General features: G+C 38.2%; 1 long non-coding RNA gene across 1 annotated transcript in view; it reads left to right on the forward strand.

The window, feature by feature from the left end:
* The window catches only part of LOC120309508, a 139,135-nt gene that overhangs the window by 55,900 nt on the left and 55,877 nt on the right, over positions 1-27,358 (forward strand). Inside the window, exon 2 of the long non-coding RNA XR_005557104.1 lies at positions 10,834-10,913. This is a non-coding gene — a long non-coding RNA (uncharacterized LOC120309508). The remainder of the gene's footprint in view (positions 1-10,833; positions 10,914-27,358) is intronic.

Genomic DNA, 27,358 nt, shown 5'->3' on the forward strand with positions numbered 1-27,358 from the left:
TGATGATGGTAGAAAATCAGTTGGAACTACTTTCAGTAGCATATTTAATGCAATTTATTATGAACATCTTCCTATTGGGAATATGTAGATTGTGTCTCATAGCTATTAATAACTGTTCTAGGGCAGATATGGTTACAGCACATGTGTTCACAAGACAAAGAACATTGTGGCATTTTAAAGGGTAAACTATTTGTTATGGAAGAATCTTCATGGAGTAGCTTCCATTTGATATAATGGGTGATGCAATAACACTATTATCTGTCATGTCCATAGTGACTTTAGGGTTTATAGAAATTGTGGAAAATTGAACTTCACTGTTACCTGGATAATAAATTATGACCTTAAAAACCCTAAGGCTTGGTGCTATATGGTAACTGAAAAAAAGTAGAACTAAAGAATAATGCTAATATTTTTCAGGATGGGTGGGTGGGAATATATAATGATAACCATTTGAAATTGCATCCAAAGCATTTTCATAATCCATTCTGTAATGTGTAGGCAGTGGTGGGATTCAAAAAATTAGCTACCGGTTCTGCCGAACTGGTTGAATCCCACTACTGTGTGTAGGGGAAAATATTGTTAATTAAATGCCCATTTATTTGTGTTGATGTCAATAATGAGCAGATAATTATGCTGTCTTCCTATGTGGAACTTAAATGATCCCATTCATAAACCAACCAAACCAAACTCAGTTATGCTTAGTTTCAGCAAAATAGAGATATCCTCATGTACACTTTGAGTTATTTTTATGTATTAAATTATTACTTGGTGCTTCATGGTGATGGACATTGAAGTATCAATATATAAATATTTATGGAGAATTGTGTAATATTTTACTGAAGATGTAAATAATAATGAGACCACTCATTTTGCTGAGTGTTTTGATCCACAATTTACTCTAGCTCATTCATTGATTTCATGAGGGTTCAACTGTTATTTTTTGTTTGTAATGTTCCTTTGGTACACTACTTTAATCATTTTTTTCAACCATATATATCTGTTAGGAAACAGTTGAGTTATGCCTTTTGATCAAGAAATCTACATAGAAGCATCCCTTGTGTGGATATTCACACAATGCCCTATCAGGAAGAGAAAAAAAAAACAAAAACAAAATCTAACAACCATAATAAGCAAAGGAAAAAATGAAATCATGAAGAAAAAGAGGTAATAAGTATATGAAGTCTTAGGACTTCAACAGATGCTTACAGTAAGTTTAGATAAACAGATACAGATAGTCTTTCAATTTATATAGCATTAAAATATAAAAGTAAAAAAGTAAAATATATAAAGGTATAAAATATAAAAGTAAAAAAGAAGGAAGCATTATAAGTTACAAATCAATCTTAAGATGGTTGGATGTCTTTTCTCCAAATGTTTTAATTTAAAAATGTCTCTGGAGAGTTTCAAAGCTTTGGCAGGTATCATTTTTGCATGACTATCTGTAACTGTATAAATAATCTCATGAGTTCTGCCTTGAATTCTCCCACAAGTGAGAGTAGGAAACAGGTTTGTGCTGTATAGACAAACATATTAGAAGAAACTATAATCTTTGTGATCTCACCAGGCAAACAACAGAATAGAAATTGAATGATTAGACTGAACATTATATGACTAAAGCTTTGCAGTGGCAAACAGTGATGATAGCGGAATAATAATTGAAGAAATGCCAAGCTCAAAATGCCTAAGTGTCACTGTAATATATTAACATGTGAGAGAAATTAATTTGGGCTATTACATTCTAGTAGAGCAAATTCCAAGGACAGTGAATCTTCAATTAATTTTCCTATCATGCTCCAGGGGATTCTCATGTCCAGTTCGAAAGCATTTATTTAAAAGCACAGGAGGGAAGAGGAAATTTTTCCAAATAATCCAAGAGAAATCCAGTGATAAACTCAGACCAGAAATAGATATTTACATCTAGAGGTCACAATTCTACAAGAATCAACAGATTTAAACTTTAAATGTATTCTTAAAGTGACAAAGAAAATAGGTTCATCTGTAGGACTTCAAATGTAAGAATTTAGTATATTATGCAGAATAAAATCTGATTTTAAATAATCTGGAATGACTTGAGTAATATGATTTCATAGTATAGTAAACATAACTCAATGGTGAATAGTGTTCTAGCGGAAGTCTGGAAAGCTCTCAGAAAATGTCAGGCTAATAATGGAAGAAAGGCAAGGAATTGGGACCAGGAGCTGGGATGTAAGATAGGGAGAAGAGTTTTAATTCAAGAAGACTTTTTACATCTATACTGCCACCTTGATATAAAGCTGACAGTTATCTTGTTCTTGAGCACCAGAGAACTCTGTAGCTGGGAATCACTGATCTTCAATTACCTGTTTGTTAGATGTCCATGGGAGTAGGAAATGGTGCCAGGAGATAGATGAAGTAATGCACAGACGATTCGTTCATCTCATTTCTTCACCATTCTATCATTTAAATAAATATACTAGAAAATCTTTTTTTGATATATAGTATTCTAGGAGTAAAGACATTATTTCTCTCATTGTTGGGACAGGAGCTGTACCCTGATTGTGAGCTTCTGGTTGGTCACCATGGAAAGAAGATGGTAGACTTTAATCTAATCTAGTAAAAGCTTTTTAAAAAATCTTTTCAATGTACATCTTCAATAAATATTACAATATATATGAACATTTACTCATATATTGTGAGTTACGTGACTCAAAAAGCAAATCTAACAAAGAATTGAATAGAGGCTAGTAGAATCAGATATGGAAAGGACACTGTTTTAATTAACTAAACATGTATGACTGATTTTATTCTGTTTGTTGCCAAGAGTTCTTTCCAGTAAATGGGCAGCTATAAAAGTCTGTTTCATATGTTTGTTTGTTTGTTTAATAAGCTGCCTAGAGTCATTTATGTGAGCTGGGCAGCTATAGAAATCAACCTAGTAAGAAAATACAAATGTACATACATACATATATATTCCCTGATTTAGTTATACTGTAACTAGAATCAATACATATTCAGAAACAATGAATGTTTTCCCCAAATCTTTACAAATAGTCATTATTGATTGTTTAAGCAAAACTTTCCTTGAGCTCTTGGTTAGTTTTTCATCACACACAGAACTAAACTTAAGAGAAATAGAAGAAAAGCTCAAAAGTAATGGTTTACTGGGGAAGTAGATGTGCTGAAGCTGAAAAACAGCTAATTTTCCATACAAGAAAGAGGAAATTATATGTTCACTTGAAACAGTGGAAACAGCCTAACTCTTGGTATTTCCCCACACATATATCAAATTACAATTTTAAAATCCACCTGCTGACAGTTACTTAGCATGGACTGTTTTTCTGTGAATATTTGTACCATAATATTTTCCCCACTAAAAATCTCATAAGGTCATATAACACAAAGGGTCATAGTTAAATACCTGAGATTAAGAAGAATGGAAAAATAGATTCCAGGTTAATAGAGGCATTTTCTTGCTTTAGAGATTATGAGAAATAGGTACAATATTTTAAACATTTGCAACAAATGTTCTTAGTGGAAACAACTCCAGTTATATTATTTTAAAAATAATTAATAAACATTCCATTCCCAAAGGCTGTTTTGTTTTTGTTGTTTTTTCTATCAAAAGAAAAACAACAACAAAAACAAAACAGTCTTTGGGAATGGAATGTTTATTAATTATTTTTAAAATAATATAACTGGAATTGTGTCCGTTAAGAACATTTGTTGCAAAAGAAAAAACATGGTTTTATGTTGAAGCAATACATTTCATTTTCTAAACCTCTAGCAAATATAAGAAGTCACTGATTTTATCTCTGGTGGAATTGATTTACATTTTTCTATAACCATTTGGATTAAACCTATGTGGCATTCCTAGAAATAGGCAGTGTACAGACATTGTAATCAACATTGATTTGGATAAATGAAAACATATTATTAGTATTACTATAATGAATAATTTAGAACTCTTTGTAATGAAAAAGATATTAAAAATCAATCAATGAAATAACTGTTGGTTTATTGGTTTGTTTATTTGTTTGATGTATTTTTCTGTCACCTAAAGAAGTTTATGCACAAGCCAGTCCATGAGTAAAGGCAAGGGATATAGCTAAGGTGACCAACCGTCCTCCTTTAGGGAGGACAGTCCTTCTTTTGTGAGTTCTGTCCTCCCTCAAAAAGTGTCCTCCTACATGTCCTCCTTTTCGATATTTGAAGACTAATCTGCAGGGCTTTTTTTTCCTCATAGAACACTCAGAATGGCGTTTCGGCACCTTTTTTGATGGTTTTTTTTTCAACTTTTGCATGAGCTGTGCTACTCCCCCTATTGGCTTTCGAAAGCCAATAGGAATTGCTGCTGAGCGCGCCAAAACACCCGGCCAGCAAACTTTGCACATGTAAGTTGTCTGCAGTGAAGGCGAATTGGCAGCAACTTTGCACCCCTCCCTGCTACCCAACTAAACTTCTAGTTAGTCCCGAAGATACCTGGAGGAGACTGGAGCGACGACGCCACGGTTACTTTCTCTTGATCTTCATCCCTGCTAAGACAATAATGGCTGTGGGCGCAAGAGGCAGGGATGGTGGGGCTGCTGCAGGTGGGGGTGTGAGGGGTGGCAGTGGCCGGCTACCCCCTGTGCTGTGGAAGCTGCGGGGCCTGCTCTACACGGGGCTGTGCAGGGCAGCTGCAGGCAGGGTGTGTTATTTGTGTCCTCCTTTTCATTGTAAAAAAGTTGGTCACCTTAATATAGCATTGACAAGAAAGTCAATTGATATTCAGCCAAAAAGCACAGAGGGCAAAAAGTGGATCTCTATAGTCCATCACAGCCCCAAAATTGAATCAACAGCTACATCTTGTATATATTAGGGGAACAATAATGAATTCCAGGTTAGGTCAGTAGTATTTATTTCCTTTGTAATTTGTAAAATTGAGATGGTTATATAAGGGGTTTTTAAAAATATATTTTGAAAAAGTTTATATCAATAGTTTTCAAAAGATATTATTTATTGCTAGCAAAAATAATTCCAGTTCACGTATGAATTATTTGAATACACATATTAATAGAGATGTTAATGAATTAATACAATCAAAAGCATATTAATTCATTCATAAATTAAAAAACATCAAATCTCTAAGACCAGAAGTTACTGTATCAGGGGAGGGGGGCAAGAGAGGAATGACAGATCCAAGGGGGATTCAATAGATAACATGAAGTAAAAGCTGCAGGTGTTTTATAGCTTGTTTCAGGTTTATAAAAATGCAGGTGATAATAGCTGAATTAATTGAAAAGTTGCCAGATGTGATCATAAGGAGTTTGGTTTTTATTATGTTCAAGCTGTTTTCTCAGAGGTTGAGTAAAAGAAGCTCATACAGACTACAATACATTAATGTGACCAATAACCAAACTAACGGTAAATTACTATTATTTAGAATGTGCCTGTGGGGGCCTGGGCAGGAGTGGGACAGATCTGAGGATCTCTGGTAGAAGGGGGTGGGACCAGGGCAAGTACCAAGGCACGGTCCACTGGAGGAGCCTCACTGTTCCTCTCAGGTCATGCGGGGGGGGCTGGATGGTGGTGTGGGCTGCCCGGAGCCCTGGGCAGCAGAAGTCAAAGGCCCAGCCTGGCCCTCGAGCACCTGCAGCACCAAGCCGTTTCCAGTCAGCCTTATAGAGCTAAGACTGAATACGTTTCAGCATAGATGACCACCACAAAATTGTACATTGGCTCCTGGCTGGCCTGGGCCAGGGCCAAGATAACGGGGGCATTCCCTCACTGTTTCCAGGATGGCTTCGCAGGCCACATGAAACACTTTGCGGGCCATATCCGGGCCCCAGGCCTTGAGTTTGACATGTCTGCTATAAAGGAAAGCTGTTGCCAGTGAAAAGCAGGACCAAAAAGCCTCCATTGTATGCATCTCCTGAAAATGGAGCACTATCACCAGTTGCTATGGAAGAAAAAAGTCAGTATTGACTCAGACCAGAATTGGGCTATGTCAGTAAAGATACTGTCATTTGGGTAGAATATCTATCTATCTATCTATCTATCTATCTATCTATCTATCTATCTATCTATCTATCCATCCATCCATCCATTCTTTCATTTGCCATCTTTCTCATATCCAGCTTACAACATAAAAACATTAAAACCATTAAAATAATCAATTATAAAATTACACAGCAGATAAAAATCATTAACACAAGATGGCAAAGGAGGACACACTCGAGGTAGGGGTGCTGAGATTAGGTTTTAATTAGTCAGCCACCTCCAGTGTGAAGGTGCCCCATTGGGTCCCCAAGCTATTTGGCACAGCCAAATCTTAAGGCTCTTGTGAAAAGTCAGGAGGCTGGAAGCCAATCTCGCCTCAGAGGTTAATATGTTCCAAAGGGCAGGAATCCCAGCAGAGAAGACTCTTCTGCTGGATCCCGCCAGCCAAAATTCCTTGGCTAACCAGATCGGCAGTATGCCCCCTTTGTTGGTGCAGGTGGGACGGGCCAGTCCCATCGGGGTGAGATGGTTCCCTAAGGAGCCTGGACCTATGCCATGCAGGGCTTTAAAGGTGTTGATCAACATCCTGAATTGCACCCAGAAACAAACTGGCAACCCATGGAGCAGTGGTGTAACATGGGCCCTTCTAGGGGCCTTAAGAACTGCCTGCGCGGCTGCATTCTGCTTGGATAAGCTGTGAAACATTTCGAACCAGCAAAACAAGAAGTTCAGTTGCCAGGATTCAGCTTCCAGATCACATGAACGTATTTTCCCCCTTCATCTTGTCCTCAGACTCCAAGTGACACAGGTTTAAGTCAGGTTTAGTTCATTGGCATAAAAACTTTTTATTTCTCTTTATTCTGACTCCATCCTGGGGCAGCCTTAAGGGATGCTGAATCTATTACGGTGTCACCTTTTTCCTCAAAACAAACAAACAAACAAACAAAAACAGGGCACTAGGAGTGACTGGAAATGAAGCCAATGGACCCAGAAAAGGATTAGCACTTGGACCAGAAGCAAATGCCAAGAACGACTGGAGCACCCTTCAGCTCTGCAGTGGGGAAAAGCTTACAGGTTTTTACCCACCTTTGTTTCTGTCCTCAGGTGTTCAGCAGAGAGGTTAACACCACTAGAGCAGTTTCTCAGTCTTACCAAAGTTAAAATGTGTGGACTTCCAACTCCCCAAATTCCCCAGCTGACATGCTATGAAATAGAGCCCTGAAATTAAAGTCAGCCTGTGGAAATGATGACCTTCACAACTTGTTCACTGCAGTGCGGTGCTCACTCGCCACATGAGCAGAGCAGTGGGCAAAAAAATATTGCAAAGGACACGTGAAACTGTATAGGCTGAAGGAAAAGCAATGACACGAACTGGATATACATTTTGCTTCAAGGTGCCATTTAGGAATAAAAAAGGAACAGAAGTCTAATTTGGCAGACATTTTAATAAAGCAGATCATACAATATACATTTCATGTCCTTTAAAAAAAAAAGCTTCAGCTCCTGAAAAGGAATGAGGAAGTGTTTATAACTGAATTTAGAGGCTTTTTGAAATAAACTATAGAATTCCTGCACATATGTATAAATATGGGAATACAGATATTTAAATTTTAAAAAAAGAAGTAATTGCGTGTCCTTAATCATTATTCAGATTTATTCAACTTAGCATGAATACTTAAACATTGTGAAGTCATTCATTTTTGGACATAAAAAACAATCCTCAGACACCTGTTTTCCTTTCTTCCTCCCATAATTTCAGTAGAAGAGATGAGAGGGTGGATCATGCTTGCTTGAGGCTACCTTGATCACATTTCCGTGTTTGGCTCATTACAAAGGGAAGATTCAATTGGATAGCCTGAATTGAAGGGGAGGGTTTGCAAATATCAGTTGGTGGGCCACAAACAGCCAAAGGACTACATTTTTAGCCCTTCTGGCAGCGACATAAATATAGTGAATTTGGGGAGGAGCCATTGGGAGTGGCCCAGAAGTTCCATCGTGTTCTCTCCTGCCACCATTTTTTTTCTCTAATTGTTCAAGGAAAAGCTACTGTATGGATGTGCAAAAAAAAATAAATCTCCTGAATTACTAGATGGTAGAAAAGAAGAAGAGTTTTCTGTATCTCTTTGTTGCTCTGTCTACTGCAGGGGTAGGCAACCTTGGCTCTTTTATGACTCGTGGACTTCAACTCCCAGAATTCCTGAGCCAGCCAAGGTTGCCTACTCCTGCTGGGATTGTAGCAGCCCAGATACGGTAGCAGAACTCTAGCAGATGGGCAGAAGAGAAAGAGGGACTGAGTCTGTGAGGCAAGAGCCAATGCTGCCACTGTTGTCAGCATTGCCACTGCTGCTCTTGGATCAGCTGTCATCTTAAGAGCAGCACCATGGGTGGAAAATAATAGTCCTTGCAAGACCTTGTAGATTCCCTGGCCATTGTCAAAGGCCCTTCTCTTTCTTTTTTCAGATTCCTCCTTTGGGCTTAAAAAGGAACAATTGAAGAGAATCTAGGGTTGAAGTTTCTATGCTGAAAAAAATCTGATTATGATTTGATCATGGCAGCAAAAAGATTTCAGAAGTTCTCCTTGTCATCATCATCAATATCTGAGTTTAGGCAGCCCATATCTAGAGGTCTAAGAAAATCTTTCTGAGAGATTCTGATGGGATTAAGCCTGACTGGAGCAGTGGCAGGAGTGGAGAAGCAGTGGGACTTAATTTTTGCCCCTGCCTATGATGATAGTTGGTGAAAAGTATGGAGAAAAAAAAATATAAGACAAGTGTGGAGGATAAAGCTAAGAAAAGCAAGCACATCCAGCTTTCTTCTCATTGGGTGAACTTAATTCCCAATAACTGTCCTAGTTTTTCATAATGATCAGGGCTAAGACATAAGAGTGTGATTCTGGCTACATTTAATTCAATAGTGATGTTTCTATTGGCTTTAACAGATTTGTACTTTAATCCACATCTAGTATAGTTTTCTTACATTTCTGCTTTTTCATTTCTTAGTGCACACCCTATTTCATAACAGCATGAAATTAAGATGAATAAGTGTTTAAGCCTCAGGTTGAGAAAACATGAGCAAGTCTCTAATTGGGCATGTTTTAGATGTTATGCAAGCAATGTGGAAACTAATAAAAATTATGCTATTGAAATATCCTTAGAAGTGCTATAATATACAGTACGTACATACTCCTCACATGGATTTGTCTTATTTGCACAGACATGGATGGGTTGTATGTGCCACTTTTCATGTTGTGTGCTACTTGAATGCATGCAAACGGAGTGATTGAAATAAATTAAGTTTTCATTGCATGTTCACTACATACTGGTAACTTTTGTGTATCATATACCTCATGTCTACATATCCGAATGTGTCAAAAATGTTAAAGCTACTTTTTTCATTTGTGAAGTTTTCACAGACAACTGTATAAAGTCCTTTGCTAAAGTAAATATACTTACATATGCTGAATTCCCTTTATCCACTGAGCCAAGAATGAGATTAGATTGTTTAAGAACCTAACGCTAACTCCTGGCAATCAATCCAATTTCATCTATGCAATTGATCTCCCATTTGTCATAATAATTCCCTGGGTACAGTATACTTCACTAAATTGGTTCCTGGATTAAAATGACACCCATTTAAGAGGGCTTAGAATTAGAATTAATTTTCCAGCTAGATAGCAAGGGGCACTCAGGGCCAAATTAGATGAGGCATGAATAAAGACACTGTGATTCTTGAGTTTAGTTTTAATAATTTCAATAGCAGCATCCACACAGAGTTGGAGTAATATCCTCGCATTACATCTTTAATAAAAACTGTTCCCTCTCATAGCTGCTATTGTCCTGGGAGGAGAACCTACAGTGACTGCAAATCATCTGAAAACTGTGTATTTGTCTCTCTCTCTCTCTTTCTCTCTGTGTCTGTTTATCTGTGTTTGTTTGTTTGTGTGTGTGTGTCTAAAACAGAGATGGACGTTTCAATCAGTTTTCCAATATCTTGTCTAATGTGACCACTTAGTAAAATTGGTACAATATTTTGTTACCATTTACCCAGTAGTTTTTTTCTATCACCTTCTTTTATGTTACTCTCTCAATGATATTGCATATTTAATTTGCAGTTTTAAAATGATGTATGAAAAAGGCTGGTATAAACGGTATTCATAAATAAATAGGTATATACCTAAATTTTTATGTTATTTTTATTTTGCCTTGCTTAATTCTGATATGCACCATGCTTTATGATAAACAGTTAAAGGATCTACAGTAAACATGTTTAGCCTACAGAAGGATGACTGGAGAATGATATTATAGCAACCTTCAAATGTCTGAAAGGTTATCACACAAAAAACAATTAGACAAATTGGACCAATGGATTAACATTGCAAAGAAACAGATTTAAGCTATGTATCAGAAGGAACTTTCTGACAACAAATTGCCACCCAGCGGAACAGCCAGACAGATGAAGTGATCAGCGATAATTCACTGGAGGTTTTCTTTTCTTTTCCTTTAATACAATTTTTATTAAAAGAAAATTTCACACGAGGTTAAAAAAAACTAGAAGCGTAAAAAGAAAAGTAGAAAGAAGAAGGAAATGTGAAAGAATAAAGAAAAAAGTGAAAGAGATCAAAAGAGAGAGAAAGAGAAAAAGAAAGATATCTAGAAAATGACTTTAAACCTTTTTTTTTTTTTTGGCAGCATTTTCCAGTAATTACCATCTCTACCCTCCCAATTACTGTACATATCATGGTTCCCTTTTTAACCATAAACAAAACTTTTTAATTCATAAATCCAGAAATTACCAGTTCATTTTTATTTATTTTCAGCAAAAAGTTCAAAAAGGGTCTCCAATTTCTTATAAAAGCAATTGTTGTTCTCTCCATAGTCAAACAAGTCAATCCGCTGGAGGGTTTCAAACAAAGGCTGGCTCACCACCTATTGAAGATCTTCTAAGTGACCTCAAAGGTATTTCCAACTTAATGACTCTGTTATTTCATTTCCCCTTGACTGTATGTTTCTGGTTGTATCATTTCTAGATGATATGAAATAACTAGGGATTTCTGCCTGGCAATATGACCAAGACTAGCTAAAAGAACCAGATTGTTGCATCATTAGCAGCAAACCAAGATTTGCTGTCACACCGTGGATCTTTGTCATGGCTTCATTATAATGCACTCCTTTCATTCTTGAATCAGCAGAAAAATATGTCAACATCCTGTCCTTTCCTTCAAGATTTTCTATGACTCAGTAATAAGGCCAACAAGTGATTCTGTCTTTACAGATCTAATGTAAGTCTGTTTTAGGGGATCAATTGGTGGATTCCTTAGCTTCCTTTACCCTCCCACCCAGAATCATCTCTCAGTGGAAAAAACAACCATTAACCACATTCTGTAACATGTAAGACAACTTTGGGGAAATCCAGGCCTTTGCCAGAAACTGAAGATTTGTCTCTACCAACTTGCCCAAGTGAACCTAACTCTATCAGTCTTTCAGAAGAGACAGAGAGGTCTCCACTTGTACCTACACATTCTAATTGACAAGTCAATGTGATGAAGGAATGTGCCAGATAGACCATATAAGCACATCAATATTTCATTTCTTCCACTTCGTTTTACATTCTCTTATACCCCATCAAATTCTTTTGACATGATAATGCTGGTTTTCTTATGTATGATTAGTCCTGTAGGATACAGGATGAGTGTCAAGCTTGAAGCTCGCTTTGCTGGTGCAAAAATGATTGCTTCTGTGTGACTCTAACAAGCAAGATTTGGTGAGTGTCTTCAAGCAGGTCCGCACCATTCCCATGAACAAGGAATTACGTGGATTAAGGCTTCCACTCAAAATGGTGGCAACAGAGGAAGCATGCTCACATCACAGGGAGAAAAGTTGCCATTAAATTAAGACAAAATGATAGGAGGAGAGGTTGAGAAGGAAAAATAGACTATTGAAAAAGAAAAAAGACTGGAGAAGGGAAAAGGAGAGGGAAAAAAATCAAGAAATCAGGAGGAAACACCAACAAGAGCAGCGGCCTACGGCAAACTTGCTGCCTGAGAGAAGCCCAGCTGCACCCAAGAGGCCTACTCAGAGACCAAAGCCCATCGAAGAGGAACCAGAGGAGGCCCCCCATCTGACAGACTAGCCGTGCAGGATCACAAAGGGGATGTTGCAGGACCTCTAGGCCTATGGAGGCCTACCTGAAAGGCCTGGCAGTCCAGCAACCCAATCTGGCCCAACAAAGTGGAGACCAGCATAGTAAACCGGGCGACACAGCACACCGGCAGCTTGAGCAGTGCAGAAGAGGTGACCAGTGGCAATGTGGAGCTACTGACTGGTTAGGCAGCTGGGGGCAGTGCAGAAGGTGGAAGGCAGCAACAATGCGGAGCTACTGACCGGTGAGGCAGCTGGGGGCAGCGTCGAGAAGGCAGACCAGTGAGGTGGCTGGAGGTGGCATAGAGGAAGTGGCCAGTGGCAGCAGGGACCGGGATGCCTGCAGGCAGTGACAAGGCAGCATGACAGAGATGGCGAGCAGCGGAGGACTGGGCCAGCAGCTGGGGAGAACCTGGCTGAATGTCAAAGACAGGGCAATGGCTAAGGCAACTGAGGGCAACTAGAAAGACCGGCTGAGCACAGAAAGGCAGTCAAAAAAGCAAGGCAGAGAGGATAGAGTTAAATAAGGAACAAATTAAGAAAAGGAAGGATAAGGATGAATTTTTAGGCAGAGAGCAGAAAGCTAAAAGCAAATTCCTTGTTAAGGAGAAAGCAGCCCTTCCATTCATTAAATACCCCTATCCTAACTTTTAACCTCAATACAAACTGCAATTTTTCTCTCTTAAAACCAAAGGGCATACTACCACATACTTTTATCTATTCCAAAATAACAAGGCACAAAAATAAGCACAAACAGGCAGAAAAAAGGATAGAAAATTAGGTATAAATACCTAGAACAGAGAAACTAGAAACAAGGATAACAGCAAAGCACATCCATCAACAAAAAGAGGGATTTTCAAACAACAAACTCATGGAAGAGGTGACTTATACCATTGTGGTATGCAATACATGTTACATGTATGTGCTTATGCCCAAAGAAAACCCAAACTATATGTGCATTAGATGTAAATTAGGTGAACTACTACAGGTAAAAGTAAGGAATTTAGAGGCAACTCTAGCCAACCCCCAATGTACAAAAGAAAGCTCCGCCCAAACTGAACCAAATAATGAACAAATAACTCCCAGAGGATTTGACCCTACTGATAAACTCTTGGAGGATGACAAATGGAGGTATGTCACACATAGAAGGAAACACACTACTCAAAGAAAGAAGCAGCATACAACTAATAAACCCCTTCTACCCAATCCAACCCAACCGGAAGCAGCCCCATTAAAACTGAGCAATTGATTTCTCCTCTTAGATGGAAACACGCAGATCCATAACCTCCCCCTCAAAGAAAACATGCAGATATCTAGCAAAGAAACAGCTTCAAATATCCCTTAAAAAGTCACTTCAAATATCCCTTAAAAAGTCATATCAACAAACACACCTGAGAAAAACAGAAAAGCACCCCAAACTGCAGTTCCCCCAAAAAGAAGGCAAGTGTTGGTAATAGGAGATTCTATCCTCAAAGGAACAGAATCTTCCATCTGCAGCCCAGACATACAATCCAGGAAGGTATGTTGTCTCCCTGGAGCAAAAATCAAAGATGTGGCTGAGAACTTAACCAAAATAATTAGGCCCACAAATTACTACCCCTTCCTCCTCCACCACATTGGGATAAATGACACAACAAAGAACCTGAGTACAATAATGAGAGAATACAAACAACTAGGCAATAAAGTTAAGAAGCTAGGTGCATAAGTAGTGTTCTCGTCAGTGCTCTCAATGAAAGGTCAACATCCATTGAGGGAAAAAAGAATTTTAGAAATAAAGCATTGTCTAAAGCAGTGGTTCTCAACCTTCCTAATGCCGCAAACCTTTAATACAGTTCCTCATGTTGTGGTGACCCCCAACCATAAAATTATTTTTGTTGCTACTTCATAACTATAATTTTGCTACTGTTATGAATCGTAATGTAAATATCTGATATGCAGGATGTATTTTCATTGTTACAAATTGAACATAATTAAAGCATAGTGATTAATCACAAAAACAAACTGGATTTAAAGATAAGCAGTAAGATGGAAAGAAAATTTAGCAATGAAACCGAGAGTTCCTGGATTAGAATTTATTACACCATTACATTAAAAATAAAAGTCTTTCCAATCTTGTTGGAAAAACAGTGGATTCACTCCTACAGATAATATTATTTAGATCAGGGCTTTTCAACCTTTTCACCGATTGTATCATTTTTAGAATATGGCAACATTTGAGTACCACCAGTCACCTAGTGAGGTGTCAAAAACTTGACCAAAAAAAAATGGAAAAAAAGTGATAAAGTACAGGTAGTCCTTGACTTACAACAGTTTGCTTAGTGACTGTTCAAAGTTACAACGGCACTGAAAAAAGTGACTTATGACTATTTTTCACACTTATGACCGTTGCAACATCCCCAGGGTCATGTGATTTACATTTTGATGCTTGGCAACTGATTCATATTTATGATGGTCACATTGTTCCAGGATCATGTGATCACCTTTTGCAACCTTCTGACAAGCAAAGTTAGTTGGGAAACCAGATTCACTTAACAACCATGTTACTAATTTAATCTCTCTCTCCCTCTTTCTCTCTCCCTCTGTCTCCCTCTTTTTTTCTCTCTCTCCCTCTCTCTTTCTCTCTCCCTCTCTCTCCCTTTCTCTCCCCTATTTCTCTATCCCTCTCTCTCTCTTTCTCTCTCTCCCTCTCTCCCTTTCTTTCTCTCTCCCCCTTTCTGTCTCCCTTTCTTTCTCCCTCTTTCCCTCCCTCTTTCTCTCTCCCTCTCTTTCTCTCTCTCCCTTTCTTTTTCTCTCTCTCTTTCTCTCTCCCTCTCTCCCTTTCTCTCTCTCCCTCTTTCTCTCTCTCCCTCTCTCTATTTCTCTCCCTCTTTCTCTCTCTCTCCCTTTCTCTCTCCCTCTCTTTATCTCTCTCGCTATCTTCCCCTCCCTCTCTCTCTTTCTCTCTCCCTCCCTCTCTCCCTCTCTCTTTCCCTCTTTCTCTCTCCCTCTCTGTATTTCTCTCTCCCTCTCTCTTCCTCTCTTTCTTTCTCCCTCTTTGTCTTTCTCTCCCTCCCTCTCTCCCTTTCTCTCTCTCCCTCTCTATTTCTCCCTCCCTCTCTTTCTCTCTCTTTCTCCCTCCCTCTCTTCCTCCCTCCCTCCTCTCTCTCTCTCCGACTGGGGATCGATTTGGAGGCATGGAGAGGAGGGGAGCGGCCGAGGGCTGCTCGTGTGACTTTGAAGTGGTCACCTTTGGAAGCACCAAGGCTGCTCCAGCCAGGCTAGAGCCATGCAGAGTGGGCAATGGGAGAGGAGTGGATCAATCACCTTACTGGCAGCCGGGACTCCGGTGTGCCTTCTCGGCTAGCGAGGCCTACAGTATCAGGAGCCCCGTGAGGGGGCAAGCCGGCATGAAGAGCCAAACCCTTGCTGCAAGAGAGGGATGCGTTGAGGGAGCTAGCCAATCACAGAACATAGATTCTGACGGACGGCTGGCCTGAGCCAATGAAGCACCAGAGGACTGGGAGCCATAGTTGAAGGCTGAAATGCCTTCAGCTGTAACTGCTTGCACGTGTTTTGGTGTGTGTGAGTGTGCTGGCCCAGATCAATATTGCTTTCCAGGTGATAAGCACTTCTTCAGGGCTCAGCAGATGCACCAGGATCAATGCCGCTTTCCAAGAGATTGGTGCTTCTTCGGGGCTCAGGAGAAGCACCAGGATCAGCTCCGGAAGAAGCGCCAATCAGGCAGAAAGGGGAGCTGATCCTGGCGCTTCCCCTGAGCTCTCCCGGCCTCGGAGAAGTGCTGATAGGCAGAAAGGGGCGCTGATCCTAGCGCTTCCCCTGAGCCTTGCCAGCGGGACGCATGCCTCTCGGTGTCGTACAGTTTTCAATGTTTTGCTCAAAGCAGGGATGGAAAAAGAGAGAAGAGCCCCGCCCGTCACGAACTGAGAACAGACACTTATTGGTGTCGCGGCTCAAGGCGCGTGATGAGGGAAAGAATATGATTAACACCGCACGCGCACAGACACACACATACACACACACAGTGCTTCTCTTCCACCACATTTTATTCACGTCAATCTTTTTTTTTCTTTGTAATATTGGGAGTTGAAAATAGCGACTCTACACAAATGCACACACAAACACGCAGGCGGGCACCCCTCATGTCCTCATTCAGTTCCTTTCCTTGGTTCGTTCACTGTGCGTTCCTGAGCCAGCGGCAACAGCAGCTTTGGCAGTGTCTCTGTTCCTAAGACCATTGGAAATATGTGTTTTCCGATGGTCTTAGGTGACCCCTATGAAAGGGTCATTCGACCCCCAAAGGGGTCGCGACCCACAGGTTGAGAACCGCTGGTCTAAAAGGTTGGTGTCGCCAAGAAAACTTTGGTTTCCTAGATCATGGATTGCATTTCCTATGCAAAGGATTCTTGACAAGGGATTGGCTGCACCTCATGAAAACAGGGCAAAATGTACTTGGAAAAAGACTGGCCCAACTCATCAGGAGGGCTTTAAACTAAAACTGAGGTTGGAGGGTGGGTGACCAATCTCTAGAACCTCCAGAACCCAAAATCAATCACAAATCCCAAGAAAACAAATCAAACAATAAGGTAAGCAGTGATGAGAAAAAAAGAAAAACTCAAATAATAATCAGGAGATGCAGGAAACATGCCCGAGGACAGGCATAAAAGTCTTAAATGCTTATATACAACTGCTCAAAGCTTTGGGAACAAACAGGGCAAACTAGAAGCAATAGTACATGAGGGAGGGTATGACATAGTTGGCATTACAGAAACCTGGTGGGATGAAACCCATGAATGGACTGGACTGGTGGATGGATATAAATTGTTCAAAAGAAGCAGGTCTATAAAAAGAGGAGGGGGAGTTGCACTATATGTAAGAGAACACTACACATCTACAGAAATGCACATGATCAAAGATAAAACCTCTCCAGAATGTATATGGGTCAATATAAAAGAGAAAAAAGACATTGCCATAAGTGTATATTATAGGCCACTCAACCAATCAGAAGAAATAGATGAACTCTTTGCCAACCCATTAATGTAAGCATACCACAGTAGTAATGGGAGACTTCAACTATCCAGATATCAACTGGGAGACACACCCTGTAGTGAGTGGGAGATCAAACAGATTCCTAACCAACCTAGCCGACAACTTTCTCACCCAAAAGGTGGAGGTGGGAACTAGACGTAAAGCCAGGGCTTTTTTTCTCATAGAACACCCAGAACAGAGTTCCGGCACCTTTTTTGGATGGAACCTTATAGGGTAGGCAAGGCGGGTTGTATGACGTGTGTGAGTTCTGGCACCTTTTTTTTTTTTTAGAAAAAAAGCACTGCATAAATCTATATTGGACTTAATACTTACTAATAGAGAAGAAGTGATAGAGGGAATTGAAACTGACATACCTTTAGGTGAAAGTGACCACATCATACTGGAATTTAATACAATGCATACAATAGCAATAAAAAACAACTGCAGATTATCAGCAGACAGCCAGAACATGCAAAGATGAAGTGAGGAAAGCAAAGGCTCAGAATGAACAAACACTTGCAACAGAAATCAAGGCTAATAAAAAAAAAGTTTCTTCCAACACATTAACAATAAGAAAAAAGCCAAGGAAACTGTAAGTCCACTAAAGAGAGAAGATGACAAGGAAATAACAGGCAACAGGGAGAAAGCAGAGCTGCTTAACTCATACTTTGCATCAGTCTTCACACAAAAAGAAACTATAGCCCGACATACCAAAAAAAACACTACAAAAGACAAACTAGAAACAAAAATTAAAATAAGCAGGAAAATGGTAAGAGAACACTTATCTGACCTTGATGAGTATAAATCACCAAGACCCAACCGATTACATCCCAGAATTCTGAAGGACCTGGCAAATGTTATCTCAGAACCATTGCACCACATCTTTCATAAATCCTGGAGCACCAGGGAATAACCTGAGCATTGGAAAAGGACTGATGTGGTTCCCATCTTCAAGAAAGGGAAAAAAATGGACCCAGGAAACTATAGACCAATCAGTTTAACATCAATACCTGGGAAGATCCTAGAAAAGATAATCAAAAAACAGATCTGCAAACAACTAGAAGGAAACAAAGTTATAACTAGTAGCCGGCACAGGTGTGTTAAAAACAGATCATGTCAAACCAATCTTATTTCATTATTCGATAAAGTGACTAAACTAGTAGACCAGCGAAATGCTGTGGATGTAGTACATTGAGATTTCAGTAAGGCATTTTATAAAGTAGACCACGACCTACTCCTTGGTAAGCTAGAAAAAGGTGGAATAGACAACATCACCACCAAATGGCAAACCATACTCAACGAGCAGTCGTCAATGGCATCACATCCACATGGAGAAAGTAAGCAGCAGAGACATTTTCTCATAATAATATAATTGCACCTAATTGGGCAATTTGACCTGTTCAGAGATGGGAGGAGGAATTCTATACTTTTACTATTGGGGTTTGGGCTGGGGTTTGCCAGAGTTGGTTTTGCTTTCATATGTGCCAAAATGATATACTCAATAAAGTTTTACATTAAGAGATTGGAATTTTCTTGAAGGTGTTACATTAAAAGATTTGAACATCTCAAAGGTGTTTGCTTGTTGTGTTCATTAGTCAGAACCTTGACAATGGGTGCAGGTGGGAGGGAATCTGCCTGGGAGTTCTCTCCCACTCCACTCCATACTTCCAATACCCCATTGATCAACTAGCTAAGATATGTAGGTTTGCATTTATTTCTTCTTTTCTTGTATAATATAAATCAAGAGAATTTGTATTCTGAGAACAAGTGGCCGTGCCCAGTAATACCCAGAAGAATCCCACAGAGTATGAACATTCCTGTTGGAATTGCCCCAGTGGTGGTATCCCAGCACAGATAAATGATAGTGTAAAGCCAAGTGAGACCAATTCTGGTCAGGTTCAGTGAAAAACCTGTAATACACTTATTTGAGTAATAACCCACAACCAATCACTTTCCTTTTCAAAATTGACTGGAAATTATTTTTTCCCCATAGAGACAGCTCTAGTAGTATTTTGAAAGATATGTGTTTAAAAGCAGCTCTAGCTGTTTTCTATAAGACCAGTAGACCTACTGTATATATAATGCATAATGCCTAAATAGCATTTTTTTAAAGTGCCATATAGCATTACATTGTAGAGGATAAGGGAGACGACCTTAACAGAACTATCCAAGAATCCATTACCTGTGGAAAGAAGACTGAAGTATTTTTTAAGTCCTGGGAATCATGATAATATTCAGAAGAAGTGATTTCCATAAGCACCTGATTCATTGGGTTGTAAGAAAGGACGGGAGGGATAGTAAGTCAGATTTGCAAAATTCTATATTGTAAGATATCTATATCAACCTATATCAATAAAGTACCATTCTAGTCTTCATGTACAGTTGCTTTTATGGTCTGGTCTAGTCTACCAAGGAGGGTTGATCTACATGGGCAGATACCTCAGGTCTGGTCTACCTGGGTGGGGCTGACCTACATGGACAAATGCATCTCCTCTAACCACTTGCAGTCTAACTCACTACTATATAGCTAACATTACTCTCATAGCAGACTTTAACATTTATCAGAATCACCACCAAGGAGTCATGATTGTTTGTAGGGCAAGATTTGTGTAAAGAGAACAGGGAAAACTTCATTAAAGTGGAGCAAAACAACTAAGGATGAATTCAGGCTACTTCCCTAGTGTTTTGGGGATTAGAAAAAGGATCATGAGGACATGTCCCTTAAAAATAATGCAGCCTCTTTTTGCTGTGATAAGCAGGATATGAGAAGGAACCCAATATAATGAATTGTTATAGAATGTGAGGCTGCCAAATTATGAGGCAATTAAAGAATAATATGTTGTGACTATTTCTCACCATGCCTCACTCATGAACTGAACCTATATGCTTAGAGAAATGGAGGAAAATAAACATTACTGAGTCATTGCACTTGACTGCTGCTCTTTGCTACAAGATAAAATGGAAAACATTCATCATAATTGAATGTTCTAAACCTCTAAATATCACAATACTGTGAATAAAAGACATTGAAGAATGATCTATATTAACTTTACAGTGTGGGTTGATTAATAAACATAATAGCAAAGATAATAGGAGTATCTCTTGAGCTTCACAAGTGGAACCATTTTACCATGAGTGCAAGAATAGAATATTTAAAGTGATTTTTCAATGCAGGATATGACAAATACGTTGTTTCTTTTCTGAGTGCACATTTTCTTAAAGGAATTCTTAAGCATCTCATTTTTTGTAATACAAACACTTTTGACATGCATTTTGCAGAAGAAGCATCAGCATATCAGGGATACATCTTAATGTCTAGAGCAATCTTCCCTAGCTTGCAAATCTCCAAAGGTGGTAGATTACAGTTCCCATAATCGCACCTGTGCCTCCGTTATAGTGGAAATAGCATTCAGGGTGCATTCAGAAACCATGATTATCATATAACATGTCTACTAAAAGGTTGATCACTTCCCTTTTTCCTCAATCCTCTGTGAGTCACTGCTAATCTATTCTCCCTGCTTATGAGATTGAGTAAGCATGAAAGTGGCACTTGCAGGCTTCAAGTCAACCTACTAAACTGTGATTTTGTTTTACGAAAGGGCATAGCATGCTCTTAGATTGAAATAGCTTGTGTTTTATTAATACCCAAAACAAAATGGTTCGAAGGGGTAATTCTGGAGCATACTTGTAGACAATAAAAGAAGTCCCAATAAAATCACTGCATGACAAGATGCTGCAGAGTTAAGAGTTATTGGCCTTGGAAGTGGCAACAGTCATCAGTAAATAGTCCTACAACAGCACAGCTGCTTGATTCCAATCCCTTTTGCTCTCATAAGGCATTTCTGCTTCTGTTTAAAAGAATTGTTAAGTATTGTTAAGAAATAAGTGGTATGGATCCTTGGTGACTTCCAGATGCCTTGTGACATCTCAAATGCTATCAACATAGAATTACAGGCCATTATCACTGGAGGACATCAAACTGTCCAACGTTGCCACAGAAGTGCTAGATGTTATAGTTACAATGATCTCTCTCACTACAGAGAATCCTTATTTGGGGTGTCTGTAGGACCAATGTAGGGCCAAAAATGTACAAATCTGTGCAGAATTACTTCAATAACCATACTTTTTAAATGAATCAGAGTAGAAACAAAGGATGCTACTGTCCATCTTACTAGCATATTAAATGTCAGCATTGGGCATTATTCTGTTCCAGAATAATGCAAAGACCTTGACAGCTTATACAATGGTAAGCCAGAAGTTTACTGACTCTCTTGGGAGTGCTAAAAACATGATTAAAACTCTCACTGATGTTTGAATTAGCATGTCCAAATAAAGAGAAAATAGCATGGGATTGAGAATTTCCTAAAATCACTGAGCTTTCCAGGCTGGGCATCCTTATAATTATCAGATCTCCAAAGTGTAGGGTTGCCCTATTTATCAAAGTGCAAGGTTACCCTATTTATTTGCTAGGTTTATCACATATCAGATATTTTTAAAAAATCCATTACTTGTCCACCTCCTTTTATAAAAGGAGATAAAATGAAGACAATGTTATGGAAGATGAAAGAAAAGGGGCCAGCCTTCCTTGCTGTGCTTAGAGTAACAATGAAGATATTTGTTGGTCAGCAAAGTGATTGCTTCCAAAGAGATAATTGTCTGCATTAGAAATCCTTTTCTTTTAGCGTTTTCCATTTATTCTCAAACATTTCCATTCCTTCCATCATAATCATAACACTGAAGTAGAAATCTCTTTCACATTATTTCTTTAAATATTGATGGACAGATATTGTAAATATGTAAATCTGGTTTACCTACAAATATTGTGTTTTGCATTCCATGCAGTTGTTTACAGTGGAACATTTGAAAACAATGAGAACTATCCAAAACTCTCAACTAGAATATATTGTTTCCAAAATCAGCAACGTGAACGCTAAAATTCAAATGGCTGAGTATTTCAAAATGTACAGTCAGCTACTGAACAGATAAACAAAAAGAACAAGAAGGTCTCTTGGGCTGATTTTAATAAATAAAGGAGATACAGTGGAAATGGGCATTGTCATTAGTAACCAGAATTATCCAATGTAAGTAGTTTGGGTCTTTATAAACAAACATGCTTTCTCTCCCAGAAAGGAACCAACAGCGATAACATATGGTTCCTTCAGTTTATCCGAATATTGATGTACCATACCCTACAGGATAACACACAAGACAGCTTGTAGATAAAACAAGAGACTAATGGATATTAAAATTAATAAAAGGTAAGTATTGTAGCTGTCATATTAACTAGAATTGGAGGTACCTCTGACCATCACCTCAATCTACAATACTTGATTTAATAGCATTTCTAAACTTTGCATTTCCTCCTTCTGGTAGAGAGTGTGATACTATCCTGAACCAGACAAATGGAGCATATCTTCCTCACAATGAACAATGCCATCCTGTTTAGATTCATATAGATGAATGGATGCCAAGGACATTCTCAGTAGCGATCACATGGCTCTGTCATAACAACGCAACTTTCTGTACTATGGCATTTGTCGCTGCTCCCCTTTGGTAAAGTTGAAAGTATTATTATACTTTAACAATACAACAATGTGAAATCCCAGCTGTCAATTCTTTAGCTCAGGGGTCCTCAACCTTGGCAACTTTAAGACTTGTGGACAAAGCTGGCTGAGGAATTCTGGGAGCTTAAGTCCACAAGTCTTAAAGTTGCCAAGGTTGAGGACCTCTGCTTAGCTGATGTTGGTCTTCATATGCATGAAGTTCTCCCCAAGAACTAGGATTTTGTAATGGATCATCAATATATGCACAGATCCAAGCAGTATGTCCTTTTCTAATAGACAGATGAAAATTTTGTCAATTACAGATTTTCTAAATGTTGTTCAAGATTTTTTTGACATGGCATCCATGTTCTGATAACCACTGAGACATTATTATTATTATTATTATTATTATTATTATTATTATTATTATTATCGATCATCGCACAGTCAGCCAGATGTTCAGACTGGATTTGGCATTTTGTCTACCTATCGAGTCCTTACCCAGGACCTGGGATAGGCAGATGTGGATGTTTGATGGTATTACAGATATCGTCGCAGGATGGAAGCAGTTCCTAATAAGGGCTTATTATTATTATTATTATTATTATTATTATTATTATTGTACATTGGACACCTAGCCAGATGTTTATATTGGATTTGGGTTTTTTAATCCATCTAACCAGCCTTTCCCAAGGATCTGGGACAGGGAGATGTTGTTGTCTGACAGTGTTAAAGGTATCACAGGTTGTAAGCTTTCCAAATAAAGCAGCCTTTGCAACTGATGCTGATTTTATTAATAGTTGTAGTCTTTGAAGACAAAAATTAAGCAATCTGAAGTCGGTAAGGGATTTAATCACTGATTTGTTTTTCAGATGGTTAACTGGATTTAAAATAAAGTCAAAGGAATATTTTACATACACTTTTAGATTCATTTTCTTTTCTTTTTGAAAGCAAATAATGTATTCATCTGAACAGCTGGATAACATCTATTCATGCTGTAAGCAAATTTCTGGTTTTCTTTTTTCTTTTAACCTTACAAATAGTACTAACTGGAAGGGGACTTCCAGTACTTAAAAGTGCAGCTCCAGCAAAATCCTCTTGCTGTTCAGGAAACTGGGCATATTTTTCTCTATTTCTCAAACATAAAAAGTGTGTTCTTTTCCTTTATATAAAGTGTGGGAGTTTCTTTAAAACCTCATTGCAGTGGTAACAAAGAATGTGCCGCAAACACAACAGGACAAAGCTCAGTTCATGTATTTGTCAAAGTCTCAAAAATTCTAAAAGAAAAGTAATAAATTGTTCGAAATTAAAATTCTATGCCTGGGTTACATATTAATTTAGTAAGTGCAACACATATTACTATAAAAGTTTCTCCTTTGCATGCCTTTTTCATTTTATTCTTCACCTTAACAGCATAGTAGCTTTTAATATTATGGATTATGGTACTATTTTATTAGTACTTCGTGCAGGATTTAACCCCTACTAAAATCTAATGAAAAGAATTGTTCCCTGATATTTGTTCTGTTCTAGAAAATGAATCCAGATTAATTCTAGGTTATTTTGTCCCCACCCCCACCCCACCCCACACACACACACAATATTTCTTTGCTTATCAAATCATCTGTGAAAAGTGAAGTATGCTCTTCTTTGATACCTGTTTCTCAGGTGAAAAATTCATGTTATTGTGTATTTAACCAAGAGCCCAATCACATTTTATTAACTAGATTTCCTTCATCATTTGAAATTTGCCTTCTGTTTCTTTATGAAAACAGTTATAAAGGATGCAAGTTAGAGAATAATACTAAAACATCAGCCTGAAGTAGACAGGAATCATTTTCACTATGTCCAGATGCATCCTGTATAAGTTACTAAGGAACAAAACAATGGACTGTCAAATGCCAGGGAAATCAGGACACTCAGGCAGTTCAAATGAATATAAAGATTTATTGCAAGGTTAAGCTCTCTCTACAAGAATCTGTCTGACTAACGGTCAAATGAAATAAGCAGGAGATAAGGAAAGCATTCAAGGTGGACTGGAGGTAGATCTCTTGCAGGAACTCAAGACTTATGATGCATTTGACCCTTTCCTCTGGCTCAGCTTGGTCATCTCCTACATGGCCTTTTCTTAAAAGGAAGTTATTTTTATAGAACTATAATCTTATATTCAAAAGATCTATGACACTATAAGTGGATTGTGGATTGTGTGCCATGTATTCAGATTTTAATATTTGGATCACAGATAACTACCTTAACATACATCCAATCACAGATCTGGGTTCAGTATCCAGATCACCACTTGATAGCAACAGAAAGGTTTCTATACCTCAATTTCTTTCTGTCTGGAATATTTCAATTCAACCCTTGTAATTCTAGTACATGGGCTAGAGAGAGGCTAGAGAGATGCCTGAATGGCAAGATATTTTTTTCAAACCTTGCTCCTAGTGGGGACAGGAGGAAAATAACTAAGACTCCACTTCAAGGAGCAAAATGTTTTAAGTTACCAAGCTCACATTTAGGAAAAGACTACTGAAAGCATAAAATGTTGTAAGAGTTCTGTGTCATTGAATCTAGCTTCTTCCTCCCATTCCACTATTTTGCTACTAAATCAAATGTATCTAAAATCAAGCCTCACATTTCTATTTACCTATAGAGGATATAGTTTGGAGTACACAGGAGTGCTTGACTGGTTCAAGTTCAGTTTAGTAGCATAATAATATGACTCATTAAGGCAGCTGCATCTGTTTCTAGCATTATGTAACTACAGGAGACCTGAAAAGAATAATTAGATGTTTCAACAAGCCAGAGGTACAGTGGGAATTGCTTTCTAGTTCAAGATGTTCCAAAGCACTTCTTTCAAAACACTGTTCAGCCTACTAGATTTTATCAGGGGAAAAAATATAAAAATGAAGATGATATTCCTGACGACAACCACATGCCTTTTGAGATATCTGTGTCTTGCAGTTCCAGTGTTTGTTCTTCTGATACCCTTTTCAAGTTCCTTAAGCATCACAGATTGTAATCCACCAAAGAACATGCCAACAAATACAAGGCTACCATGCTTAGTTATGCTCAGCAACTGTGCTATTGTTCTAGTTTCTCCAAAGAATCTGTCTTCCCTATGGTGAAGTGTCTCTGTGAATATTATTTCCACTATCCAAGTTCATTCACCAAGTGACATCCTGCATCCCTGTATTTAGACTACAATAGGCGGCAAGCCTCAGGACCTACATCTGTTTCCCCTGGCAACTGCTTAAGGCTGAATAAAATGTTTGGCAAGCACAGCTGACTGTAAGTAGCCTTACAGCTTGAATTATCTACTGTCAAATGACACATCAAGTGTGACTAGAGAGGCAAATGGGAATCAATTAAAGTTTCACATTTCTCCACTGGTATACAATGGATTAGAAGTGCATCTCACTTTCGGACTGTGGTATGATGAAACAACATATTTTTTTCCTCTTCTCTTAAAAGTACTCATTATCACTAATCAAAGAAATGCCTTTTTAATTTTGTAACTATGGTAAGTCACAATGTGACTGCATCATGAGAAATATTTGATATTACTGAATTAATAATAAATAGATAACTATTCATCTGTTTGTAGCTCCATTGTTGATCCAATCTCTTGAGTATGTGTGCATGTTTTTAATATGACTGTGTTTGACATGTTTACTTTTATACTTTTTTTGCTTTATGGTGAACTTCTTGTTAGATGGGTGGCCAAATAAATTTGATAAATAAACAAATAAATTTCACCAATCTTGAGGATTAAACATTACATACAAATGAAATAGGACCATTTCACAATGTTAAATCTCAGCTTACATGAATTCTCTTAAGAATTTGCTAAAATATTTATCAGACTGTGCACAATTCTTCTTATTTTAGTTTTGCCTTAAAAATTAATTAATTAAAAATTAATTAAATTTAAAAAAATCTCTCATAGCTCAGCTTTTGATTACTATATAGACAAATCCATACAGTTTTCTGGGCAACAGTGTGCTACTGATCATCCATTGTTTTCTGGTTTTTTTTTTTTTCAATTTTCCAACACTGAATTTCCTCTTCCAAGATCTGAATCTGCTTAACTTTTTTGGAATCCACTAAATTTAGCTAGTTTATTTCCACGTTATGAGGCAGCCTTGAAGCACTGTTCTATAACAATCTTTTGATGATGATATATTGTCTACTGGAATGGGCAGCCATAACTAATTTAATAAACTAAATAAAATTATATGTATATTTATTATACATACTGTATTTAATGTAACAATGTGCAACCAAAGAAGACAAGATACATACAAGTGTATTTAATATAACAGTTTGTGTACCAATCCTGACACTTTATGACAGGGGTGTCAAATTCACCATGTCACCTGATGTGTCATGATGTATCCTTGACTTTTTCCCCATTGCTGGAGCAGGGGTGGGTGCGGTTTCGGCATGACGCATCCAGCCCATGAGCCAGCAGTTTGACACCCCTGCTTTATGAATTACTACTGATACAGGAGCTACTTATAAAGAGCCATGTACTCAGTTGGTCATGAATTAGAGGTAATGTAATATATAACTTCCTTGTACCTCTTCTATAATGGACAAATAGTTTCTCCAGTTCACTCATATGAAAAAGGACAACAAAAACAGTATACTAAAGTGTCAGGCCAATTCATATTTCAAAAAGTTTATTTCAGTGGG

The sequence above is a fragment of the Crotalus tigris genome, unplaced genomic scaffold (genome assembly GCF_016545835.1).
Source record: "Crotalus tigris isolate CLP2741 ecotype Arizona unplaced genomic scaffold, ASM1654583v1 scf7180000018030.5226217, whole genome shotgun sequence".
Lineage (NCBI taxonomy): Eukaryota > Metazoa > Chordata > Lepidosauria > Squamata > Viperidae > Crotalus > Crotalus tigris.